Source organism: Sylvia atricapilla, chromosome 3 (genome assembly GCF_009819655.1).
Source record: "Sylvia atricapilla isolate bSylAtr1 chromosome 3, bSylAtr1.pri, whole genome shotgun sequence".
NCBI classification, from domain to species: Eukaryota; Metazoa; Chordata; class Aves; order Passeriformes; family Sylviidae; genus Sylvia; species Sylvia atricapilla.
Genome location: NC_089142.1, coordinates 103,994,817 through 104,014,202, shown reverse-complemented (window position 1 = coordinate 104,014,202; position 19,386 = coordinate 103,994,817). Strand labels below are relative to the sequence as shown.

At 39.9% G+C, this 19,386-nt stretch overlaps 1 long non-coding RNA gene across 1 annotated transcript in view; it reads left to right on the top strand.

Moving 5' to 3' along the window:
- Window positions 1–19,014, top strand: part of LOC136358506 (uncharacterized) — a 110,465-nt gene extending 91,451 nt beyond the window's left edge. The window contains exon 4 of the long non-coding RNA XR_010743132.1: window positions 18,960–19,014. This is a non-coding gene — a long non-coding RNA (uncharacterized lncRNA). The remainder of the gene's footprint in view (window positions 1–18,959) is intronic.
- The last annotated feature ends 372 nt before the right edge of the window (window positions 19,015–19,386 follow it).

Here is a 19,386-nt window from a genome sequence, read left to right as displayed (position 1 = left end):
AGTTTCCTTGATGAGCTCTCCCCAGTATCTCAGAGGTTCAGAGTGGCTATCTGGATAACTCATGTCCCATCGTTTTTGTCTGTCCATGACTTTTGAGTCTTACACAGCTTTTTGCCTGATTACCCAATAATAGGAAGGCTGGTGAATCTTTTTGAAGGGAGAAGATGTAGCATTGCTAACATCTAATCCTTGTATGCAGCTGGAATTTTTCCTGTTCTTGAATTCTTGCCCAGAATCCACTTTAACACATGGAAACAGTGAGTAGCTTCATAATTGGCTATCCAACAGTATAGTTAACACCAGCTTGTTAAATAGAGGCATGGAGTCAAGCTTGCACGTCTGTGGGGCTTCATTAAGCCTTTATTTCCATTAGCACTTCAGTCCACAGCATCTGTAAATTCATAATTTAAATCCCCACTTTTTTAACTTCACCAGTGAGTGATACACTAAATCCAGCCTGATTTTGCCTACCCTTGCAAAGGTGTCAGACTGCTATGGGAATAAATAAAACAACTCTTCATGAAGTAACCATTGAGCATACAGTGGTTGTTTCTTGTGAAACTGTTGTCTTTCATCAACTGGTTTTTCAATGAGGTTTTGGAAAGCCATTCCTAATTGTGTAAATATCAGAATATAATTGGCTTTCCAATTTCACAGCTTATCAGGAGAAAAAGGGAAGGGGAGAAAACTCTGGTTGTTTCAAAGACAGTAAGTGCATTTGATGAAATGGTCTATGATTTTTTTTTATTTTTTTTTTTTTAACCCAGGACTGAAGAAACAGATGGTAAGATTTTCTAGGAAGCTTAAAACAGAAGCCAAGCTAATACAAAACTGTTCAGCTATCAGACAGAGTAAATCCATTCTGTCGCGCTTTTTTTATTTTTTTTTTCCCAAATCACAACTCATCAAAAGAAAGGTTTAGCTTCATAAAAAGATATTTACCAGGAAGCTTTTTGCAAAGAAGAAGGGCATGCTTTGTTAAACCAGATGCATTTTATTTTTCCTGGAACCAAGATTTATGAAAGCAGTATGCTCATATTTCTCCATATACAGTAATTGGAACTCATTATGCTAATTGTATTTCCATTATCACTAATTAACAATCATAGTGACCTGGCCCACAGTCTAATTTGTCTTTAATCTGTTTTGGTATAGGGAGTTTTACCCTGTAATTTCAAGGTGATAATTCTATTCAGCACAACTTTATTGAATAGTGAAATGTAATACTTGTAATATTTAGGGCTGTTCCCATTCAGATAGTTCAAAGGGAACAGAAAGTGAATTTATACCTGTCCATGCTGCTTTGTTACTGGATCTGCCTCCCTCTTGCACTCTGTTTAACCTACCTGTGTCTAACTTAACCTGTGCACAGCTTATCTAGAGTAACTGCAGGTTGGTCAACACTTGCTGATGGGATTTGTGAGCTGTGAAAGAATGTGTGTCTGTGTTTACTCGGGGATAAATCTGTGGGAATTTTCCATTTTTCACTTTGTGACACTCCACCTGCAGGAAAACAGGATTTTCCTTAAATGGTGTTTCTGGTGTAGTATAAAATACTTCCTATGTCCTGAGGGGGGAGAAAACCCTCTGAGCTTAGCATGAAAAGTGTTGTGGTCTTTTTTTTTTTTTATTCCTTTTTACCTAAACAACAACTAAAGGCTTGTTTGCTTTTTCTCCAGGGCTTCCCAGAATTCAGACGTTTCAGGGTTTGTTTCTGCAGTTTCAGTGTGAGGGAAATCAGCAGTGCTGTGCCACTGGGGTTTCACAAAACCTGCTGTACTGCTCATCCCTCTAGAGTCAGTGTCATAAAAAAACACATTTTCAGGGACTTATTTCAGGCAACCTGCCTGTATTTTTTTTTTTTTTTTTTTTTTTTTTTGTGGTGCTGCCCACCTACTGCTCTTTTCCCTCTGCTGATTCACTGGCTGTGCACTGCTGCTGATGTCATTTTGCTCCCATTTTACCCACTGATTGACTGATACCAATAATACTGTGCTGTGCAAGCCTCTCCCTTAAACCTTTGGCTTGTTTCTTGGCTTCCAATCCACACAGAGTGCCTCCTTTTAGTGAAGTGGGTACTAAATTTGTCTGATAAGCTCTATTATTGCATGGCCTCTGCACTGCCCTGGTGTGCTTTGTCATTGAAGACCTCAGAAGCTGGGAATGACTCTAACCTGAGCCTAATTTTCTGTCCCAGGAACAACCCAGCTTTCTGAGCAAACAAAAATTGTATAATTTGGTTTCAATGTAGCTCAAGAGCTTTACATCACTTGTAGATTTGCCCCTGGATGGGTATGAATATATATACATATATATATATGGTGATATAAATATATACATATTTTTCCAAGATTTTTTTCAAATTATTTTCTCTTGTTGCAGCTCTTTTCCCCACTGCTTTGGTCTCCCTTGATACCTGCCTACTTTAGGACAAGATGAATCACATCACTTCCAAAAAAATCTTCACATCTCCTTTTTTTCCACACTGGAATGTGCAACCTTCCAAATCCACAAGTGAGCCCTGTTTCCAAATGACCCTTCCCCAGGGAATCACATCTCCAGGTCTGATCCCACTTCAGCTGCCTGGGCAGCACAACCTTTGCATAGCAAATGCTCCTCTTTCCCCAGCACATAAATCAAAGTGTGCCACCTAATCGACAAAATAATCTTAATCAATGCTTTCACCGTCTGGCTTTCCCTAGCAAATATAACTCCCTGTTGATGTTTCCCATCCTCCCTTCTGTTGTACCAGATGGTGCATGTTCCAGTCTTTTTATTATCCTTCTCTGACCACGACACTTTGCTCAGTCCAGAGATCTTCATGCTGCATCCCCTGAGTGCTCTCATCAGCAGCTCTGTCCTGCTCAGTGCATCTTGATGTTTCAAGCATCGTGTACTAATGACCCTCTTCTTCCCCCCTCCTTTGCTATATTCCTATGTTCAAGTACACTTTGAATATTTTTCACAGTGTTCATTCCCATAGCTGATACCAGGTGGCACGTGTGCTTTGACCATCACGTATCGTGAGTGACCTCTGCATAAATGTTGGCTGATTTTTGATTTTGTTCTTCCGTGTTACAGAATGCTGAATTCTTCAGCATAGATTCAGGAGACAGTAACCTCTTCCTTTTTTTTTTTTTTTCCCTTATAGAAGATTACAGAAGTTGTTCTGCTTCACATTATCTACAATTATGTTGTTTCTGGGTAGGATGACATAATAGCATAAGCATCGGTCAGAAGAACTGTGCAGATTTGATTTATAGCTTTGTCTTTCTGAGGTGTTTTCTCTGAGAAACAAGCATCATGTTTATGTTAAGGGCAAAGGGAAAAAAAGCAGGGAAAGAATTTTATTTTAGCCAGAGGCCCTACTGGAATATGGCACATTACAGAAGGATGGGTTTTCTGTGGCATTCAGGGTGAGCAGTGTGAGATAGGCTCAGTCTAGTGTTAGGTTGGTTCATAGGTTCTTGCTGTGCAAGTACCCAAATCTTTGCTGTTCTTATCTTTCTGTATCAAAATAGAGGCATTTTATATTCTTTTCTTGCTGTGACATGCTCTCCGAAAAAATTTGATCTCCTTTCCTGAGGTGCTATGGCAGAACAGCGCTGTGTGAAGCTAAAACATGTATATAATCTACATTTCAGAGCCTCTGCCACAGCAGCAAACCCCAGGCTGAACAGTTCCATGTCCAAAAAGGCCAGCCTCCTTTAGAACCATTTGGGTGGAGAAACAAAATCTGCCTGGACTTCCCGGCCCCTCCAGGCTACAGTTCCTCTCTCCAGGAGCACATGCTCACTTTAATACAATTTGTAGCAAATGTAATGGACGTGTGGAGTTGAAAGAGAGGCTGAGTATCTAAATTGCAAAGACCACAAATCAGTTACTGAGTAGATAGATATGCTAAGTGAAGGCCATTTTTCTGAAGGCTCTGACAGAACTGGAAATCACAGAGCAGAGCGATTTTTATCGCGGAGGATTTTCAATTTGTTGTTTAGAAAGATGGGTCAGTAAGCATCCACTTTATCCCTAATGACTAAAGAATGTAAATAATCTTGTTGTAACCATTTTTCATGTACATTTTCTGTCTGGATGAGGTATATTGCCTCCTAGGTATTTTTTTCCCCCTATCAAGGGTCATAAAGGATGGGGTTTTTTTTGGCCTCCTGTTAAAAGAGGCACTGCAGACTAATAGCTCTTTCAGTCATCATAGAGGTTGATGCAGCTAACGTTTTAAGTGGTATTGTCTGCCAGTAATACTTAATCCTATTGTCAAAGACTGCAGTGCACAGGGAATGTGTTTTCCTTGGAAAGGTAGCCTGTAGGGAAATGTAATGACTATTTAACTCTTAAGCCAAGGCAAAGCCTTTACTCTAGCACCAGAAGGGTTAGACCAGCTACTTATTCCAGGAGGAGCCTAAATTTTGCCCTCTCATTTATTCTGCTTCGTAACCGTTCAATAAAAATATTTAACAGCTCCAGGGATTTGTATCCCACTCTTTCAATTGCAAGTTGCTCTTTCTGGAAATACCAGTTCCTTGCCTTTTTTTTTTTTTTTTTTTTTTACCTCCACTGTTCTTTTGGCTGATGGTGAAAGAGGTCTTGAAGCATTTATTGCACTCTGATACGGGGTTATATGTTCAGATAGAAGAAAAAAAAAAAAAAAGACGTGGTCTATGTAACTCTGATGGGGTAGAACAATTACTAGGATTTTACAAATCGAAGGGACCTTTGCAAGCTAATGGCCTGTGCAACATCACTCAAGCCATTCCCTAAAGCTTCCTGGAAGTCCAGGACATGTGACTTACCTTCAGACACCTTTTATGACTTTGTTGACACAAGTTTGATTTATAAGTTTTCAGTGATGGAGCATCAATTGCAACCTTTAATTGGTTGTCTTCCCCATGAAGAAAAAAAAAAGGAAAAAGGAAGTGCTCCATATTCTGGACCTTAATTTGTCTAATTTGGACTTCAAGCTATTGAATCTTGTTAAGCCTTTGTCAGCTAGATTGAAGAGTCATCAATTATCAATTTTCATTCCCTTTGATAATAGACACTTATAGACTAATAAATTATCCTTTAACCTTTTCTTCATTAAGCTAATAGATTGAGCACCAGGAGTCTCTCACTTCCATGCATATTTTCCATTTTTTTGTTCATTCGTGTGGCTCTGAATTCTCTCTAATTTTTCCACATCTTTCCAAAAGTATAAGCACCAAATGTATATGTGCAATGGGTTCTCCACCATCATCAAGGATGGAGTTTCATTGTTTTCCTCTATGCCCTCTTGCAATTCATATTTGTTTAGCAACAGATCACATTAAGTATCAATTTTTTTTTCCCAGCAAAGTCTCCTGCAATGATTATTCTCAGTGACTTCTAAGTACCAGTTACAAGAACAGAGTAATTTCTGTCAATTCAGTTTTGCTCCTGGCTATGTGACCTGACATTTGAGCGGTTTGAAATGTGTGTTGTGGGCTCAGAAAAGCAGAGGGGTTACCAAACAGTCCAACTCTGAATTGTGCATTTGTTTCTTCTGAGACTCATATGACAAGGTGTTTGAGCCTTGTTTCATAGAACAGTGGTCTTCTTAGGAGAGAATAGACAATGCATTTTATTTCATTTGTTTTAATGAACTTATTAGCATTGTGGCTTACATCCTGTAACTCAGTGGAAGTATTGAAGAAAGGGATGGAAATTGAATTGGCATTTTGAGGAATCTAGAACTGCAATGTAGCCTTTCAATGATACTGAAATAAAACTCCCCTGATAGCAGAATACTTCAAACACAGTTTGCAAGAAATTCTTCTTTCCCTTGCACAAACCTTAAAATTTAGAAATCGAACTTCTTAATATTTTACTTGAAAATCATCTGTAAATCTGTTGCAAAAATACTCAAACTAGATTGAAAAGAAATATTCAGGGCAGGAGGGAAAACACACTTTTTTCTCTGGGTCTTTATTTCTTTTGTGGCAGAAAAGTTCCATTAATTTGGTTTTTTTCTTTAGTTAAGACTGTGGTCAAGATTTCATCAAGTAAGGTGCTTAAGCACAGAATTTTTTGAGGTTACAGTGGAGAGATTATAGTTTTTCATTGAACAGATATCCTGGTTTATGGACAGATATTTCTTTTCCTCTAGTGCTGTGTTTTGAATTTTACTTTTTTTGTGACTCTTTTCCCCATCCTGCCGTGGGAGAGGGGCTGTGTGGTGTTTAGCTGCCTGCTGGGTTAAAACACAGCAGCAGAGGAAACTAAAACGTGTCAACTCCACAGGCTCATCTTGTCAGAAATGCTTGCAGTTCAGACAACGTTCAGTGGAAAAAAAAAATTTAAAATACTCCAGAAAATTAAGCACTGAAAAGTGAATTCAAAACAATACTGCCAAAATAGCAAAGATTTATTCAGTGATAGTTCATTATTTCTTTTGAACTTGGTTTTATAATGCCTGAACTATGGTTCTGCAGCAGCTGAGGGAAAATACTGTCCCAGTATATGGTGGTGGAAATATACATTTCAGTTAAAACCCCATGATCTTTACACCAGTAACAATTTTTACTGAAACGGTAAAAGGAAGGGTTGAGGTTTTTTTCTTATTAAAAAACTAACTAAATGAATAAAGAGAAAGGAGTTATTTAAGACAATAAAAATGGCCAAAAATAATCACAATTTTTAGAGTGGATTGAAAGAACAAGGAGAGTCTTTAGAAAGTGCCAGGGAATTTCTGCTTCTCCAAATACTTCTTCTGTTCTATTTACTCTCTTTAAACAACATTTAATGCATGTGTATTCCATAAAGCTTGAAAGCTTGCCTTTAGGGGCAATGGGGCATCACTCAGGATCTTTTCATGATAGTGCACTAATTTTGGCCTCCTTTATATGAGAAATACAGGGATTTATGTACTGGAGCAAGTCCAAAGAAGGGTCACAAAGTTGACTGGCAGGACAGGAACATCTCTCATATGAAGAGGAGTTGAGAGAGGTGGGGCTGTTCATCCTACAGAAGCTTGGGGAGGGTTTCACCTATGTGTGTTAATACAGGAGGGAAGTAAAAAAAGCACAGCCAGGCTCTGTTCTGTGGTGCCCAGGGATGGGTAAGACATAATTGAAACACCAGAAATTCAGTAAAATGTTGGGAAAATCTAGGAAATGCTGCTTTGGTTTTCCTTTTCCCTGAGGTGATAGCATCTTCATCCTTGAAACTTATCAAAACCTGACTGTACATGGGGGTCCTGAGCAACCTGCTGCAGCTGATTCTGCTTTGAGCAGGTCTGGTAGACTAGACAGTCTTCAGACTTGCCTTATGTTAATGCTGACTGATTCTTTATCAGTAATGATGTTCAGTGAAAATTCCATTAGAAGTATTAGCTTATTCTTTGCAGCAATCCTTCCTTCTTTATTATTAACACACACACACACAAAAGAATTCAACCTAAGAAGCCAGTTCCCATTTTTAGTCCTATAGTGAGGGCAGCTCAGCAGGCTCAAGGGGAGCAAAAAACTGGTGATAGCTCTACTGTGCATCTTTTAGGCTGAATGCCTAGGACCTTGCAATCCTCTTTTATATCCCCCTTCATTCTCTGTGAAAAAGGGAGTTACATGGAGATATATTGGTCTTCCATGAATATTAACTTCATTAATAAATTAATGCTCTGTTAATATGTTATCATTGTGTGCAAACCCCAGGCCTCCATATTTTAAAAGGAGGACTTGTTACTTCATCAGATTGTTTTGAGACTTTTCCACAAGCAGAAAGAGAATCATGGAATGTCTTATATAGCCGGTGTCAGCTGTAGACATTCAAAATATGGGACTGCACTGGGGCCAGAACTGGAATATCTGGTGAGAGAGAGAAAGAGAGAAATTCCAATAGATGATTTATGCTTTTTTTATTATTATTTTCACATGCTTTTAGAGTGAACAGCCCAGCCATGCTGTGGAAAGGCCAGTGAGGGAAGTAGTGAAAGCACCTTCCCTCACACTGTGGAGCCTTCAGCCCTCTCTCTGTGCACATGTGCCTCCAGGAAACAGGCTCTGCCTCCCCTCCTGGTTTAAGGATGCTGGGGGTGGACACTTTTCAGATAACTTTTGTGTGAGTTTAAAAGCTCTGAAGGAAGTCAGCTCTGCTGTGGAGGTGTGAAAGGCCAGTTCATATAGTGAATTCGCTTGCCATGATAAAATGAAGGAGCAAATTAGGACTGAAACTTATAATCCGAAACAGTCAGGATTTTCTGCTGTGTTTTGTGGAGCTTATGTCTCCCTCCAGAGTTTAAAGATAGCAAAGATGCTGTTGGTATTACATGTGTAGAGCAGAATGTGTGGACACTTGGAATTCCCCACGCCAAATTGATGAACATTTTATTATCTTCTTTGGGAAGCATCCATAAAAAGCCAGACCAACATTTCCTGAAAGTTATAAAATAGTTATTAAAAAATGGAAATGTATGCTGCATGTATCTGCAAACTGTCTCTTGAAGCACATATGTTCTATCAAAGGGAACAAATGCATTGCAACATAAGGCTATAACATCTGTGAATAAAAGCTCCAAATACCTCTCAAACCTTATTTTGCTTCCCTTTGGTTTCAACTTCTGTCTTCATGGAAATTTTTTCTGGAGTGTAATGGTTTGGCACAATTGCAGAGCACAAGACAAAAAAACAAGAGATAAAGCCGGACTTGTTATGTAATGCTGACCAAGCCTGTTTTATCCCTGCTTTAGCCATGTCTTCTTCCATTATACTTGCTTTAAAGGCATATATTGAGTGAGAGGATAACTGCAATACACAGAGAAAATGAACTAAATTCTGAAAGTTATATTCTGCTGTAATTCATAAATTTAGAAGTTTCAGAATGACTTTTTTTTTGTTGTTGTTGTTGTTGTTGTTTGGTTTTTTTTTTTTATTCAAGATCCACAAATCTCTAAATTGCAGTCAGTGAGAAAACCTGCCTCTTTCTAAATGATCGGGTACTTGTACATGGAATGTGCTTAGGAGTTTCAGTTCCTTTCTCTTTCTGATTTTTCATCACTTCAAACTAATGAAGTTTTCTCTAGGTTCATCTAGGAAAACCTTCCAGAATGGAGTCCTCCAGCAGCCCAGCACATATCACTGGCTGCGTGCTGAAAGCCACGGCAAAGCTTCACTCAGATCTCTCTGTTGCTAGAAGTTGAGGATAAATTAATTAGATGTGCAGCTTATGCTGATTGACTGTGAGGTGGCAAGAGAGTTGCAGTGATTTCCACTGTGTGATACAGATGTGCAGTTCAGTTGCTGACCACTGAAGAGCATGTGGGCTTCTCTGTTCCTCAAGATCAGTTGCTGAAATTTCCAGGTTGGGCTAGAGTAGCATCCAGCTGACTTATTTGGATCAGCCAGGAAAGAAGGAGGGGTGCATCCCTGGATTGTCACTGAGTCTGGAATGCAGGAAATGCCCTTACTGTCAGCCTCAAGTGCTCATCACAGATAACTGCATGGGGAAATACTTCTCCAGAATCCTTGTGTACAGGTTGTGTGGTGCTGTCTTTGAGTTGGTTTTGAAAATCATTTTTCAGATGTTTGAATATCAGACCTCTAGCTATCCACCCAAGAACATAACCAGCCCTATTCTTGGAGATGGTAAGGGTGATTTATTCTCTGTGATACCAGGTGAGGTGATGATGGGCCTCAGTCATGCTGCCCAGTTTGAGCTGCTGAAAATATCATGAAACAGGCTTTGAAGGCATTCATTTGTTAGCTTACAAGAAGAATTCACAAAGCATTTTTTCCTGGTTGCCTTTTCATGTGTGTTCTGGCTAGGGGCTATCCTTTTCTTAAGGTGCAGATTTTCCCCCAACCATCAGGGTTATAACATTTTTAAAATGAAGAAACAAAAATGTTGCCTTAGGGGGGTTTGGGTTTTTTGTTTGGTTGGTTCTTTGCCTTTTTTTTTTTTTTTCTTTTTCCTTCTGAAGTTTCTTGATTCTAGATGCTGAATTTTCAAGAAATACACATGGAACCTTGAACCTTATAATGAAATATCTGGCAGCAGATGTGATTACTGCTGACCTACTGCTAGAGACCAACTTATGGATGTGGTGGCCTGTGTATCACACTGCTGTGAAACATCCTCTGCCTCTCCTTTTTCTATGGGCTATGTCAGGAGCCAGAAAGTTTCCTTCTAAAAGCCAGAGCAGCCAGGTCATATTTGAAACCTGACAGCTTTGCCACTCCCCACTGCAGACTGAATCCAGTTGCATTCCTAAGGCCACAGCTGTAAAGCAAGTTTGCGGTTTTATTTTTGCTCTTTTCAAGCCATATTTTTAGTGTTCCCTATAATAAATCTTCATGTTTTGATTATGTGTAAAAAGACAGTGACTAGAGACAGAACACAGAACTACCAAAATAAACTCACTTAATGCACAATGGTCCTGCCACAAGCACGGACTCCCATCTTTGCCTAAACTTAAATCTCATTTGAAGTGGTGCAGAGAGAAACATGGGCAGGAGGGAACAGCCCTGTCCCAGCGAAAAGAAAATAAAATTAAAAAGAGAGAGCACAAATATACATGCTACAGAATGTGGGTTGCTTAGCAATTCTGCAGACTATTTGGGCAGCCTGGGGACCGCTTTCTGAATTAAGACGAAGAAGGCACGGCTGGTAACGGCAAACTCTTTAACGTGGCAAGTTGGCCACTGTTTCCTCAGGCTCAAAGTAGCAATTTACTTTTCATAGAAAATGAGTGACTGGGAGCCACCAGCACTGAGACGTGGCTATGGGGCAGGGGCCTGCAGAATTAGGGGTGTGATGGAGAGCCAAGGGGCCTAATTTTTGAGCCCCTCACCATGAGAAAGACATTGAGGTGCTGGAGCAAGTCCAAAGAAGGGCAGTTGTGGGCATCAGCCTGGCAGAGGCACAGGGCCAGCCAGATCTCACTCGTGGTCCCCCCAGACCTCAGCTTCAAGCCCTGGAAGGCATTTGTTTAACTCAAGGTGAGACAGAGATCTCCTCCCAGGTGACTTTGCTGTTATTATGTTAATGAGCCCAAGTTCTGCTCCCCCATTGATTACCCCGTTCCATATTTGGTCATGTTTCCAGAACCCTCTACCCCCAAGCCTATATATTGCCACTGCCCCCTCATTTCTGCTCTTTGGTGTTTTGTCCTTACAGAATGGGATTTCTGGGCACTGTCCCTGGTTTATTTTCCTATTAAAGTGAGTTCTCTTTTTTGGACACACTCCTTCAGCACTGCATTTGTCCTGTATATCAGGGAACCTAAAAGACGTGACGCAGCCACCCTCACTGTGACAAAGCAGGTGAAGGGTCTGGAGCACAAGTCCTGTGAGGAGCTCTCAGAAGGAGTTGGAGAAAAGGAGGCTCAGGGGAAACCTTTTTGCTGTCCACAACTCCCTGAAAGGACCCCATATTGTGGCGGGCATTGATTTCTTTTCCCAGGGAACAAGTAACAGGATGAGAGGAAATGGCCTCAAGCTGGGCTAAGGGAGTATTAGACTGGCTATTATGAGTTTCTTCTTCTCACAGAGTGTTGTAAAGCATTGGAACAGGCTTCCCAGGTGAAGTCACCATTCCTGGAAATGTTTCAAAGAACGTGCAGATCCTTACTGGAAGACATGATTTAATGGTGATCACAGTAGTGGTGCTGAGCCGCAGTTGGACTTGATGATCATAAAGGAATTTTTTCAAACCTTTATTTTTCTATGATTCCTATGCCACTGCTCAGCATTTGATGGCCAGCATGGATTATCCTGGGGTGCAGGCAGCCCAGGGACCTCCAGGGCGGGGTGATGGATGCAGGGAGGATGTCACTGTCCCAGGAGTGTGACCAGGCTCTGGGTGTCTGCTGGTTTCTCAGAGTTCCTCATGCCCCATGCCCACACACTAGATGATATGTTATAAACCTTTTTAGAGTGCATTTGGTGGTGCCAAGTACTTTGGTTGAGAGGGAAATGTTTTTGAATTCTACCCGCTTTTGTTAAGGCTGCATTTCTAAAAGGACTTAGTAAGCCCTATAGAAAGCAGAAACTTCTGAAATCTGCAGTTCTAAGCGAAGTTCCAGCTTTTTTGGAAAATACTTCTTACACGTTTTCCTCTAGAAGAACTTGCTTGAACTGAGAAGATTTCTCTTTGTCTCTCAAGTGTAATCACACTTGTCACGTTCAAGTCTTAGCTCAGACCACATTTAATCCTAAAATTCTAATTTTGCTTGTCCTTCCATTGTTTACACTTTCAGTAAAGCTCAGGTTTCTGAAATCCAGTTCAATGTGTTTTCATGCTTCATATCATATAGTGGGGAAGGGGCTGAGGCCAAAGAAATATTTTTCCATTTTTCTCTTGGAACATGGACAAGGTCTATTTAAAAGTTTCATGTTTTTTCTTCATTAGCTTTTTCCTAATGACTGACTGAATACATTTCTAGTTTGAAACCCCGATTTTTTTCTATCCGTTGAAAAGCAGAATTTCTTTTTCTCCCGTACCCACATCTAACACCTTTCTGTTTTTTCAAAGATTTAACTTCCCAGGAACCCCTAGAATTATATATATCTCATTCCTAATCTCTAAATTAACGAGAATTTCTATTAAACCATAAGTAAGGTACTTACTTTAGAAATATGTGTTCAAAGAAACCACTAAACTTCATGGCTCTATCAATATGTACTTATCTCCTAATGGTATACGTGTTTAATATATATGTAAATAAGAGTTATTAGCAGAGATTTCATGTTTGGCTATAACTGTGGGTACCAGAAGATTACCCTGGAGATCTTTTAAACTCTTCTTTGTTTTACTCTACATGAGAATGATAAGATTTCTATTGAATTAAATTTAGTTTTGTTTACATTATCTTGACGTGTACCCAGAAAGTGTCCATTTAAAGGAAAATGTGCATCTGATTTCAGAGACACAGAATGGACACTTCTATACTTCTCTTTGGCCACAAGGGAATATGACAGGAGCATTTTATTTCAGTATTACTTTATTAAGTAAGAGCTGATACAGAAAGTGTGATGTGCCCTGTAATTTGATATGGACATTTTCTAGCCTTTGAAACAAACTGTGGAAAGCTCTCCATGTATATCAGTTCTTGGGCTGAGTTAGAGTGGATATTTTTTGTCACCTATTTCTGGTGTCCTGGCAGTATTTTTCCTCATCAAACCCATAAATTTTGTCACATCTATTTTTGTTCTTTTTTGAATCAGTCAAGGTTGTGGGTTTGGATTGTTTTTCTTTTTTTCGTTAGCAGTTTTACAGCGTCACTTCTGTTCCTGACATTTGTATTTCTGGAAGAATTTGTGTGACATTTTTGCATGCTTAGCACCTGAAAAAATTGGAATTTCCGAGCTCACTTTGCATACAACAGCCATACCCACATCTCTGATTTTTCACTAATTGAACTTGGGGCATGTAAGCAATCTTAGCACAGACAGTCCAAAAGGGGATGTGAAAATCAAAATAGGTGGTGCAGGACTATGCCTGGACAAGCATTTTAAGGGCTGTTTTGGACATGCTGCTGCAGAAGCTGTTTTAGTAGAGTGGAAAAGCACAGGCAGCTACCTTGTTCTGTAGCATTTGCATTGTTCACAGCTTCCCTTCAGAAAATGGATGAGAATGAAAGCCAGCAGCTCAGGCCTGGTGGGTTAAGAAGGATCTTTCTCACAAGCCTGAAGGTCTCTGCCCCTCAGGGCAATAGCCCTATATTCTAAAATTTGGGCAAATCGAAAACCATAGGATTACATGGGTGAAATGTCTGTTCTGGAATTTTTTGTTTTGGTTTGGGGTTTTTTGTTTTCTTTTAGTTTTTATTGTGGGGTTTTTTTATGTCAGGTAGAGGAGGCAAAACCAAGTTCACGTTCCGAAGATTAACGATTCATGTATGCCAGGGAGAAATGTGTAAGAAAAGCCAGGAAAGGACGCTAAGGATGTTGCACAGACATGATGTGAGGACACCACATCTTTATTAAACAGAAAACAAAACATAGGAAATTTGTGTTGCATCTGTACCATCCTTATGCTCAGTTAGGAGTGATGCCTTAAGTTTTAGCTTTCATATTTTCAGACTCTGCGCTGCCCTGGGGTGCAGTTCTGAACCTCACATTCAGTGTCAGTCAGCTCTGCACAGAGCAGGGAGACAAAACAAATCCTTTTCCTGCTGCACACCAAGGACAGCTTTCAGCCCCAAAAGCACAGACAAGGGTGGGCTGGAGGGAGGAACAAGAAGGATGGGACCTCACAACCTGAAGCTGTAATTGGACAATTCAACCCCAATATGCAAATGGACCAAAACTTATAAAAATGTGAGACCTCGTGACCAGTTGTCCATTTTGTGCCCATTCTTAGTCCACCCTGAGTGTAGCCCTGGTCAGGCCCTGTCCTGCCCAAGGTGGATCCTGGAGGCCTTTCAATAAATCCCTACTTTATTCTCCAGCTCTGTCCAGTCTCTGCTCCCACTCAGCCTTCCCAAGGCATCAGGAGGATGTCCTGAAATCCTCAGGCTGATTGGGTCAAATCCTGCTGTGGAAGAGCGCAAATTGGAGAGAAAATGAGAGCAAGACACGCCTCTATACCATAGGTGCTCTATACCACACACTCTGACACAGGAATTTTTATCTGGTGCATGGATATCCCCAGCTTGGGATTTGCCTCATCCCTGGCAGGCAGCAGAGCCAGCAGTGCTTCCCTACCTCACTGAGTTTCTTATCCCTGTGGCAAGAGTTTGTTCAAACTCACTGTTCCTTTGTCAGCATCAGCACTTCTGCAGTGCTGAAAATTAATGTGTGTATATTGCTAGAGTTGTTGGCTCTTTCTCATAGAAAAATATACCTGCTAGGAGAAAAAAAGCCATCAGGTTTTATAAATGAGTTTGTTTCCATACCACCACCAACACTACCCTCATGAGGAATTTTACCTCTCCATTATCAGGTTTGCCAAATGTAACTGGGCTGAATGGGTTCCTCTCCTTCATTCAGGGTTTTTGGGTAGAATTTCAGCTATATAAATGTCCCTCCTGGGTCTGATTAGATCTCACTATCTAATCTAACTTGAATATTGAAATGACTTGGAATTTGTCCTATCCTTTTTCTTGTCATTTTTTTTTTCTTTTCTTTCCAGACCATTGCCTTTGGGGACTTTTCACTTGTGGAAAATACTTCTCAGCAGAAATAGATAATGGAAATTCTAAGAATTCCAAGATTATTTTCAGACTGACTTAAAAAGAAAGGTAATCGTTTCAAAATATGCTCCAGATTACAAATTGCAAAACACCTACCAATTGATATGGGAGCCTTGAAATTTTTCTCTTTTTTTGGCATGTTGTGAATTAAAACAAAAATAATTAATAAAATTTAAATAAATCAAATACAAAAATTATGTTTAAAATAAATCAAAAACAAACCCTGATGGATCAAGTGAAATATTTTTTACTTTAATTAAAAGGTTTTGATATTTGCAAAATAAATATTTAGACAGAAGTGTCATGGCTAGGAATTAGACTGTCTTTATAAAGGTTTATTTTAGAACATTTTAAAATGCTGTTGAAATTATCATGGAGAACTTTTTATCATTTTCTTCCTTTTTTTTTTTTTTCCCCTCAAAGTGGAATGTTCTGCTTATAATCTGTTTTTCTTTCATGCCCTACTCAGTCCAAAAAGTATCTGATGCCAACACATCAATTTAGTGCTATATTTAGTGCAATTCAGTCACATACTGAATTCTTCTCACCTTACTCACGGCATGCCCCTGCTGAGGTCAGGGGTTGGATTTGAGCAGTCAAGCAAACTTGTATTTTGGCCAATTCTTTTAGTTCCTGGATCAAGAATCCCGAACTATCTGCATGTGGCAGACGCAGATGAGCCAGAAGAAACAAAAAATTGAAAAAAAAAAAATCTCATTGCAAATCAGAGAAGTGACCCCTCCAGTTACATGAAAAAAAAAAATAGTGCACTAATTTCTGGGTTTTTTTGTACTGTGATACAAACCTTCTTACTGCTTCCATTTGGGTATATCAAACCCATGTAACTGGAGAAGAATATGGCTTTTGTTGTGGATGTTGCAGTGTACCAATGCCTACGTGGATGTGCCTTTTCTGGTTTGGTGTTACCAACTCAAGTGTCAGTTTGTGAAATATTTACTCTATCTGCAGAGCAGATGGACTGGAAATGTTCGTGTGAGTAAATATTTGCCATATATGCACTGCACAATCTGGCTGCATCCTTGCTTTTACCCTGTAATTTATGCTTTTTAAACAGCAGTGAAGAAACCTCGAAAGATTCAAAAGTTCACTTGGATTCTCATAAACACCAAAAGCTTGGATCCTTTCCTTTGCCTCCTGGGCTTTTAAAATTTCTATAGGAAATTGGGTGAAAGCACTTTCTGTAGCACTGGGGTTCAGAATTCTAGTTCTCCTTCTGTCCAGGTGCAGAAAAAGTGGGATGGCTGCAAATTCAGATGGACATTCACTGCATATAGTTAAACTCCAATACACAGCACTATACATATTTGCATCAAATATGAGGTTTAGTATAGAAAATCCCATTTTTGCCTAAAAAAATTTCATCTGGTTTTAGTGTGTTTTCTGGTTTTTCTTTTTTTCTCCAAATTCTTTTCAAGACCTTATGTAAGAGAAATTGCATTTGGCTCCTATCAGTTGAATATGTCACCTACAAACTCATTTACCTTCTCTTTTTCTGGAGAAGGAGAGTTTCAAAGCACATTCACCAAGAGAAAGGGGAGAGAAATAATAGGAAAGTGTCGTGTTTGGGTTTTTTTTATTAATCATACTTTTAAATTATTTTTGTCTAAAGATTTATTAAAAGGAGAAGAAAACCCCCTAAAGTTCTGAAGGAATATTAACATAACATGCCTGTAACTCAAGCTGTGTTTAATGAGAGGTGCTGTTTTTTCTCTGCCATGAGGGCTGGAGTCCAATGAGTGATAGCTATGAAAGAGGTCACATACATATTCATCAAATTCGACATGCACATGTAAACTGGTTTTAATAGGCCATGACAGCAGAAGTTGTGTCAGGCAAATAGCTGCACATGTGCTCATTCCCTCGACTGGCATATTTAGCCATTATCACTCTGGTATCCATGGATGAAATATTAGCTTGTTAACTTAAGACCATCAGTTGTTGCTGATGCTTAGTGGCAACCAAAAAAAGCACAGATTCCCTCTACAACTTTATTATGTGCAGAGCCAGCGTTGAATTATTACAATTTCACTGCAATATTTCCATTTCCTTCCCTTATTTATTATGGAGGATATTTGTAGGTGATAAATTGGAATGCAGCTACAATATAAATAAAGGGGCTATTGATTCAAAAATACTCCCAAGGATTGAACTCCATGAATTTCTCACACTGTGCTTCTGGTTGTACGCTCAGGAGGGACAATGTTGCTACAGCATTAATTTTTTTCCACGAGCACACAGGCAGCATGTTTGTGTACTGCCAAACACACAGAGACACAAATAAACCAAAGGAAAATAGAGCCCTTCAGAAACCTCAGCCCAGTAAGGGCTAAACGAGCACACTGGGACAGGTGTAAATCCACTGGATCCCACCAGGTTGTTTTGCTGAAGGTGTGACAGCTCTGCTAATAGTTCACTAGCACTAGAAAAAAAGGTATGCCAGGTCCTCCTTTTCCCTTGTTTTAGGGGACTAGCCTCTTCCTAACCTAGGAAAGAAGTGGTGAATGGCACCTCTGTACAGAAAACAAGCTTACTTAGACAACAACCTTGAATTTTAAGAAGCAAGGTGTGCTGTATTTTGGTCTTTTCCCCAAAGTGATGTTGCAAAATACAGATTTTGTCTTGCATGTAGGACTGGGCTATGATGGTATGTTTGAAATAGAGGTCTAGAGTGCCACAGCAGCAAATTTTCCTTTGTATGGTACAAGAGGGAGGCGTTGCTTCATAGTTAAGAAACCTGAAGTGAGAATTGAATAGGGAGAAACCCCTCCCAAAAAAACCTCCATTAAATCTTTTGTGCTCTAATTATGTATGCTGAGGTGTGAAAAGCTTGTCTTCTTGGAATTGGTTCCCTCGCATTTCTTGAAAAGCTTTTGCAAATACTGAGAGCTAGTGAAAGCAGATGTCAAGCTTGGACAAATTATAGTGTATTTGATTGTAATTTAGAAGTAATAAAACAAGTCAGCACTGGGCAACTCATCTCAGTAGAGAAGGAAGTAATTCCCTCTGTAAACAAAGTCATAGTTGGCCAAGTCACGAGGACAAAACCTGTAGGTGCACAAGTGGGATGTGGAAGGGAGGTTTCAAACTATGTGCTCCTCCAGAGTGCTGGCTCATGGCATGGTAGAAGAAAGATGGCAGGAAACTCAAAATCATGTTTTAGGTTTTCTTTTACTCAAGGATATCAGCTATCTCCTTGGAGACAGCACTTGCAAATTCCTGCTGCATGCTCTTATTTAGGTCACAGTTCCTGCTGTACATGGTCCATCCCCTAAAAAGCTCTTTGTGCCAGGTCTGTTGTGAAGTTGCCCAAGGTAACCTTATTCCCCCAGAGACTTACTCTCATGCCTGGAGGGAATATTCCCCTGGCAAACCACAGCTGCAGTGAATAACACCAAAGAGTCTTTGGAGCTGAAGTTGATGGGTTTTTTAAGAAAGCACACCTCCTCTTTGTGATTTCAGGCTCTGGCACAACTGGGAATGCCATGGCCTGTTGAGGAATCAGTAAAGCTGGGCTCCTGGGGCAGATACATCCATGAATAAACTGTCTGTGCCTTTACATGTCTTCTACTGCCTCTAGTTCATGTAAGAGCACAGATAAGGAACAGCGTGCTATTAACCATGCCTCCTGAAAGGAGAGTCAGCCTCAAAGGGAAATACTTCAGGAAATGTACTGTGTTTCAGTATTGAGGGACTGATTTGAAAATTGTCTGTATCCTCAAAAGGCGACAAGTTTTGAGAGGGTTCTCTGTGCTGATTTTTTCCTGTCTTCTGAATTTGACAGTGACTGGCTCTGAGGGAAGCTCATCGTCCAGCAGAACAATGGCCAGTGTTTGGAGGTAAGTCTTGCTCTAATCATCTAGAGGTGAAGATGGCATTAAAACCTAAAATTGCAGGAATTACATACTGACCAAAATACTGGTTAGCATTGAATGTCACTCCTCCAGGAAGTTTTGACATCCAGATGAACAGACATTGATTCCTGCCAGTCTTTTTCCTTTCTGAGTTGGAAGGTTGTGGAGATACAGGTTCTTGGTGTACAGGTCACCGGCTGATCAGAGTTTCTGATTTTGGAATCATCCAGACAGAACCTTCCAGGCAGCTCCATAGGGAGAGCCTAGTGCAAGGGGTCATGTGGGAGGCTCTTAAGTGCTGCTGTGCTATAAATGAGAATAATTTAGAAGCAGAGACATTGATGTTTGACACAAGTT